Source organism: Ascaphus truei, chromosome 10 (assembly GCF_040206685.1).
Source record: "Ascaphus truei isolate aAscTru1 chromosome 10, aAscTru1.hap1, whole genome shotgun sequence".
NCBI lineage: Eukaryota > Metazoa > Chordata > Amphibia > Anura > Ascaphidae > Ascaphus > Ascaphus truei.
Genome location: NC_134492.1, coordinates 54,917,316 through 54,925,848, shown reverse-complemented (window position 1 = coordinate 54,925,848; position 8,533 = coordinate 54,917,316). Strand labels below are relative to the sequence as shown.

Genomic DNA, 8,533 nt, shown 5'->3' with positions numbered 1-8,533 from the left:
GATCTATGATCAGGAAAAATGCTCCCCTGCCGACAGTGTTGGTGTTTAATATTCATCAATGTTAGTTTTACTCAATACACCAATGTAGCAATTTGGTATGATGTGACAGTTTTTATAAATTACACTCTAAAATGAAAGGATTGCAAAAGCAATATGCTTAAAACTTTGGCTTTACCTATGTTTACTTAGAAACATAAGGTAAGAAACATATCTGTTCGACTCATGGTGTAATGTTTAAAATTCATCAATGCTATCTTAACGCCATAAAAAATTGCTGAATCTTGGAATGATGTGCCTGTTTCACAAATTCCATTTGAAAAGAAATGTACAGTAAACATACTTAGCTGGAAACTTTGCCTGTACCAAGTGGTATTAAGAAACAGTGATTTGACAGGAACAAGTCGATGTTTACTAGAAGGACTAGTGATTAAAATGATCAACTTGTATATGCTGCGCATGGTTTTAAAAACTCTACATTTTAACAAAGTATAAAACAAACAAAGACAACGCCCGAACAGGGACTTGAACCCTGGACCCTCAGATTAAAAGTCTGATGCTCTACCGACTGAGCTATCCGGGCTCCTACTTTGTACCGCTGAAAAAAAAAACAGTTTATAAAAGAAGCAGAACCTTCCTTTCATCATTTCTCATATCCTTTTTTCTCAAACATTTATAAAGAAAGAAATTGCAACAGTGTCCATTTTACAGTGACGTCATAAAGCAGATTGAAATTTAGGCATGACTAGTTACTACATGTTTAGCTTGAGTTGTGGACATCCAACGTTCTCTACTCTTCTACAACATATCGCCTATTCTGCGTTCCGTGAATAAAATGGGAAAACAAACACAAAAAAAAGAGGCGTGATCTATGATGAGGAAAAATGCTCCCCTGCCGACAGTGTTGGTGTTTAATATTCATCAATGTTAGTTTTACTCAATACACCAATGTAGCAATTTTGTATGATGTGACAGTTTTTATAAATTACATTCTAAAATAAAAGGATAGCAAAAGCAATTTGCTTGAAACGTTGCTTTACCTATGTTTACTTAGAAACATAAGGTAAGAAACATATCTGTTCGACTCAAGGTGTAATGTTTAAAATTCATCAATGCTAACTTAACACCATAAAAAATTGCTGAATCTTGGAATGATGTGCCTGTTTAACAAATTCCATTTGAAAAAAGTCTGATGCTCTACCGACTGAGCTATCCGGGCTCTTACTTTGTGCCTCTGGGGGAAAAAAAAACAGTTTATAAAAGAAGCAGAACCTTCCTTTCATCATTTCTAATATCTTTTTTTCACAAACATTTATAAAGAAGGAAATTGCAACAGTGTCCATTTTACAGTGACGTCATAAAGCAGATTGAAATTTAGGCATGACTAGTTACTACATATTTAGCTTGAGTTGTGGACATCCAACGATCTCTTCTATTCTACAACATATCGCCTATTCTGCGTTCCGTGAATAAAATGGGAAAACAAACAGAAAAAATCAGGAAAAATACTCCCCTGCCGACAGTGTTGGTGTTTAATATTCATCAATGTTAGTTTTACTCAATACACCAATGTAGCAATTTGGTATGATGTGACGGTTTTATAAATTACATTCTAAAATGAAAGGATTGCAAAAGAATTTGCTTAAAACTTTGGCTTTACCTATGTTTACTTAGAAACATAAGGTAAGAAACATATCTGTTCGACTCATTGTGTAATGTTTGAAATTCATCAATGCTATCTTAACGCCATAAAAAATGGCTGAATCTTGGAATGATGTGCCTGTTTCACAAATTCCATTTGAAAAGAAATGTACAGTAAACATACTTAGCTGGAAACTTTGCCTGTACCAAGTGGTATTAAGAAACAGTGATTTGACAGGAACAAGTCCATGTTTACTAGAAGGACTAGTGATTAAAATGATCAACTTGTATATGCTGCGCATGGTTTTAAAAACTCTACATTTTAACAAAGTATAAAACAAACAAAGACAACACCCGAACAGGGACTTGAACCCTGGACCCTCAGATTAAAAGTCTGATGCTCTACCGACTGAGCTATCCGGGCTCTTACTTTGTACTCCTGAATAAAAAACAGTTTATAAAAGAAGCAGAACCTTCCTTTCATCATTTCTAATATCTTTTTTTCTCAAACATTTATAAAGAAAGACATTGCAACAGTGTCCATTTTACAGTGACGTATGGATCCAGGGGGGGGGAAGGGAGCAGGATCGTCAGGAACACCCAGAAAAAAACATATAAATACAGATCATGGTGTGGTATGAAAATAAATGTGAGTCAGAACTCTGGTAAAACTTGGCTCTTATGAATAACCTACATACAAGAAGTAGGATTTAAACCAGCGTTTGTATAGGTAAAGATGAGTATATTGGCTCTTCTACTTGAGATCGCAGACTACAGCAGACTAGTGGATCAGATGGTATGCTGCTGGGACTTTAACTTTCACAATACAGCAGCCGCATTCGTTCAGAGAAGAGAGGAAAACATAGTGTTTTACCAGGTAACACCAAATTTTTATCGTAGTAGCATAAAAGATATGTACTCACAATATATCATGTGAACACAGTCACATAAAGGTATCTTTAGGGCAACAGCGGCTCGGCAGATGGAAAAAAAGAAAACGTCCTCCACTCCACTCAAACTTCCCTCCTCGAGGGTGCCCCCTCGTCCGGTGCCAATGGATGGCGTCTGTCGTCACTTCCTGGCCTGGTGGTGACGACTTCCGGTATGGGCGGGAAGATTGGAAGGTTGGAGGGCTCGCCTGACCGCAGCTGTGCCTCTGGGGTTGGAGCAGGTTATCAGACTGCTTCCTTCCTTGACTCGGCTCAACGCGTTTCACTGCATCCGCAGCTTCCTCAGGAGCAATGATTGTGTCCCATAATGGGTGTTACTTAAATAGCATCTTCAATTAAGACACTAATTAGAAAAACACTTAATTACATTACACACAGATTCTCCCACATGGGTACATAATACTGTGGTCAAAAAAATATACGGCGCATTAAATACATATTTTAGTTTTATTCACTCTCATATGAGAGGTTCTAAAAGATAAAATATAAATTAAAACATATTAAAGCTAAAAATCATCATTAAAACTCGGATAGTTAGTAATTATTAGAGAAGGTCCATACATAGAGGGAGAGAGAGAGAACATAGATTAGTAGAGTAAATGCAGAATAGTATATATAAAAAATCTAATAGCAGCATATTTTTATATAAAATTAATAAAATTTCAATTAAATTAAATTATTTACATATATCAAGATAATTAAAGTGCAAGTGCAATAATTAGAGGAAAGGTGCAATCTCAAAATCCACATTAAGACCATTAGGTGTCAGTGTATTAAGTTTATGTACCCAGTACATCTCTCTTCTACTTAAGTCTAGATTTCTATCCCTTCCTCTCCAATGTTGTACTACATGCTCGATTGCAGTAAATTTCAATCCTGCTGTATTGGAGTTGTGAAATATAGAAAAGTGCTTAGAGACATTGTGGGACTGGATACTTCTTCTGATATTGCTCAGGTGTTCTAAGATGCGTATCTTAATTGCTCTTGTTGTTTTACCCACGTATTGTAGCCCACATGGGCATTCAAGGAGGTAGATTATGTAATTTGAAGTACAATTCATATATTGTTTTATTTTATATTCCTCATTTCTATTGTTACTCATAAATTTCTTTTTGTCTTGGTTTTTATGTCCGCAGGCTTTGCAGGAACTGCAACCATAGAACCCCTCCAATTTTTGGAGCCATCCATCTTTATTTGTTTCCAGTTTTTTCAAAGCACTTGGAGCTATCATCCCCTTCAGGTTTTTTGCTTTTTTGAAGATAACCTTGGGGTGCTGTGGCATATTATCTTTCAAGATAGGGTCATTTAATAAAACATGCCAATGTTTATTAATTATTTTCTTGATATTGTTTGACTCTTTATTAAAAGAAGTTAAAAATGCTGTGTCGAAATTTATATTGGGAGTTTTGTCTTTATTTCTTGGTACTATTAAGTCCTGTCTATTCAGACAATTAGCCTTATCAAATGCTGCATCCAGGAGGTCTGTCTTATAGTGTTTCTCAGCAAAGCGTTCTTTTAGTATATTGCACTGATCGTTGAATACTACTGTATCAGTGCAATTACGACGCATCCTCCTGAACTGATTGTATGGGACATTGTCCATCCATAAATTCTGGTGACAGCTTGTGCGTAAGATGTAATTATTACTGTCCACTTCTTTAAAGTAGGACCTAGTTTTTAACGTACCATTCTCTATGTAGATAGTAAGATCTAAATAATTAAGGGAGGTTTTGCTTGTAACAGAGGTGAATTGTAGGTTATAATTGTTTATGTTTATACTTGATAAAAAGGAGTCCAAACTCTCCTGGGTGCCTCCCCAAATTAAAATGACATCATCGATGTAGCGCCGCCATAGGACAAGGTCCGCTCCCAGGACGCCACCGGGCCATATGTGATGTTCCTCCCAAAGTCCCATAAAGAGATTGGCGTAACTGGGAGCAAACCTCGTACCCATGGCGGTACCACATCTCTGAATGTAAAAATTATTGTCAAACCAAAAATAGTTTTTATCAAGTATAAAACATATACTATCAAGAATGAATTGGACTTGCTGGTCATTCATATCTTGATCTTGTTTGAGAAAGAAGTTTACTGCTTCACATCCTAGGTTTTTCTCTATAGACGTGTACAGAGATGCGGCATCTATAGTAGCCATAATGAACTTATCGTTCCAAATGATACTTTCTAATAAATGTAACACATCTGTGGTATCTTTCAGATATGATTTAAGATTTTTAACATCGTTTTGGAGAAAAGTATCAATATAAGCCGACAAATTTGATGTCAGTGAATTAATACCGGAGATAATCGGTCTTCCGGGAGGTTGTTGCATACATTTATGGACTTTAGGCAATATATAGAATATCGGTAGTTGGGGATACTCATTGAACAAGAATTTATACTCATTTTCATTGAGTATACCCAATTCCTTACCCCGATCCAGAAGTGTTTTTAGATCATTTGTAAAGGTGGTAGTTGGATTGTATTTTAGAATTTCATAGGTCTTTTTGTCTCCTAAGAGGCGGTTAGCTTCCTTTAGGTAGTCATCTCTATTTAATGCACATAAACAACAAAACAGGTAGCGCTAACCGCAATGTGTGTGGTGTAGTAACTATTACCTTATATATTAATTAAAACTATACATAAGGGGCTGCCTAGGACACAAAGCCTGACCCCCTGGTCAGGAAAACAGTATGGACAGGGAATAGTTCCGTGGGCGCCTATAAAATTTTACCACTATAAAGGATATACGAAAACCAAGCCTGTTGGTTGTGAAGATTGTTGATCCTCACGGTGGGCTTGAAAACAAAGAGAAAGCACAACACATAGCGTAATACTGTTGAAACATTAAACAAACAACATATAAGACAACATATAACAGCTGAATACTGAAATGGTATTTTTAGGACAATAAAATCATTTAATAACAATTAATATTTAATATAATGCACAATTTGCATGGACATATAGATTTAAGCAATTAAAAATCTGAATAGGTGGTTCAACTGCTTCGTAGCACCAATGTTGATGATAGCAATGCCTACTCACCAGATGGAATAGGTTTGCAGGCAGTGGATATTTTAGAGAGTATCCCCTCTCATCTGTGTGCTGCTCTCTGCTTAGCTGGCGTCTCTGTCGGCTCGTGGGTGCAGCTCATCAGCAGGGACTCCTGCAGCTCAGGGAAACACGTCTGAGCAGATGGAACTCAGGTGCGGCTGATTCAGCACGATGTCAGCCACGGACCACCGTGAGCTCGTCTATCTGCTGCTCACTGCTAGCTGGCGTCTCTATCCGCTCGTGGACGCAACTTGTCAGCAGGTACTCCTGCAGGGCGCCAAGCAGGGCGCTTGAATAATGGGAAACCGCAACAGCTGGTTCAACTCGTCGGCGGCTATAAGAGATGGTTAGCTGGCAGCTCACGTTGATTCACCGATGTACGGGGGGTACTACACCAATGTGTGCGGGGCTTGAACCTCCACCCTACGCGTTTCAAGAGCGATCTGCTCTCTTCCTCAGGGGTATATGAATAAAATAGTCCAAAATGTCCTTTAAATACTGACTTCACCATTTGGGTAAATAGTTCCACCTGTAGCTAATTGCACATGTGCTGTGCTTATGATAAAGTTGCTCTTAGTGTGTTTGCAATCAGACACTGCACAGTGAGAAAAGTTGACAAGCTTGGTCAACGACACTGGCTCAAATTTCCAAAAGGTCCGGCTGCCGTAGCTGGCACAAACGGACATCCCTGGGGTGAGCAATGCCTCCATTTGGCTTTGATAGAGATGTGGGTTCTCCTCTGACAGTCTGCATTTAGGGTTAGGTTAGGCCAACAGAGACAGAATTAAGCTAGGTAGGAAATCTGCATAAGAAATTGGGACATAAGATAGGGCGATTCTTCAGAGGTGTCAAGTGGAACGAGAGCTGGAGTGTCCGTCAACAAGAAAAAGGAATCGGATGAACAGTGTCCTCCACGAAGCCAGAATTAAGAAATCCAGTGACCCCACCCTCCCCTCCCTCCTTTCCTAGTGTGACTTTCCCCCCCATGTCATCGTTTTAGATGTAGGTATATATGTGTGTTTTATTATTCTAAAATGTATAAACAAGTTACAGAAGACTTCGAATGTAGAAAAATGTATTCAACAAATGTTATACCTTTTTTTTTGGTTTCAATCGTTTTTATTGTTTTCACAACACAGTAACATCACTTTAGACATTGATCTTCGCATCACCAGGTATATGTTCAGTGAAACATTTGTAGATTTTTTAACATAATAAAAATCATGATAGTTCTAATACAGAACGTGTACTATAGCGGCTTTTTGAACAAATCCTGTGGGGCGTGCTTATAGTACCTATAAAATAGGTAGAGTTAAGGAAGAGGTAAAGAAAGAAGGAAGAGGAGGACCTAAGGGGGGGGGGAGAGGAAGCAACCTAATTACCGATACTTAAGGTTTTTAGAAGGGATTCCCTTGATATCGTTCCGTGGGTTGTCTAAACTTCGGTCAACTATGTGTTATCTTATTTCTTTCTCTGGGATAGGGTATTTTACTCTAGGGACCAGGATTCCCATATCTTGTCGAACTTGTCAAGGGAATGGTTTAATTGGGCTGATAGCTTTTCCATTCGTTTAACGTTGTTAACTCTTATGATTACAGTACGTCTCGATGGGGGGTTTATATTTTTCCACGCGGCTGCTATAGAGCAGCGAGCCGCTGTGAGTATAAATGATATAAGTTTGCTTATTGGAGTTTGTAATTCCTCTATTGGTTTTGCTAATAGGAATGTCAGCGGGTCTATAGGTATCCTCAGATCTGTGCTTTCGAATATCAGATCTTGAGTCATGGTCCAAAATTTCTGTATTCGTGGGCATCCCACCAGATGTGAACCATGTCCCCTCTCATACCACATCCTTTCCAGCAGAGATCTGGTGTTCCTGGGAAGATCTGGTACTCTGGGTTAAGTACCATTGAAATAAAATTTTATATATATTTTCTTTCGTTACTGTACAAATTGATGTTTTAGATGCAGATTCCCAGATATCCCCACAGTCATCATTATCTATTTCTATATTTAGGTCTTCAGCCCATTTCCGCATGTAATTGTGGGGTTGGGACGTTGTGTGAGATGCTATCCCCATGTATATTTCCGAGATTAAACCACCTCTATAGAGACCTTCCATACATAGTTTTTCAAAGTTCGACAGGGTGTTAAATTTGCAATTCTGAGAAAACTTTTGGAGAAAGTATCGGATCTGTAAGTAGCTAAAGATTGGTAGGTTCTGTTTGTGGGGTTTTTGTTTTAACTCCTGGTATGAATCTCTCCTCCTTTGATAAGATCTTTTGCAGCTAGCATGTCCATACTTCTGAGTTGTTCCACATATTTAGGGGAACACCCCGGTGGGAATTTAGGATTATGGACAATCGGAACCAGGCTGGATGGGTGGGTGGAAAGTGAATATCTTTTTTTTTGCTTTTGGACCAAATGTCCCATGTGCACCTCATCGCCCCAAGCTTAAATCTTCCTGTGGGGCTCTCCCCCTCCCCGGAGCTCTAAAGTTCCGCCGCTAGAGTGGAAGGGCCCACATAGGAGTACTCGATCCCCAGTCAGCCACAAGTTGCTGGATCACAGTTCCACATCACTGCTTGTTTTAGGTGGGCCGCATGATAGTATTTGATAATATCAGGCACCCCCATGCCTCCCCCCCCTGATTTCAGCGCTAGCATTACTGATCTTGCAACCCGCGGTCTTTTGTTCTTCCAAATAAATTGAAAGATTCTGTTTTGGACATTTTTGAGATCCCTAATCGGGACTTTTATGGGAAGGGTTTGGAAAAAGTACAACAGCCTAGGAAAAATATTCATTTTTACCGCCGTTATCCTTCCAATCCATGATATTTGATAGTCGTTCCAGGACTGAAGATCTTTTTTAATTTTTTCAAATAGGGG

The 8,533-nt window shown here is 38.6% G+C and overlaps 1 non-coding gene across 1 annotated transcript; it reads right to left on the bottom strand.

The window, feature by feature from the left end:
• Window positions 1-507: 507 nt before the first annotated feature.
• On the bottom strand, window positions 508-580 carry TRNAK-UUU (transfer RNA lysine (anticodon UUU)). Its single transcript has one exon. It is a non-coding gene; the product is annotated as a tRNA-Lys (tRNA).
• Between the last annotated feature and the right edge of the window lie 7,953 nt (window positions 581-8,533).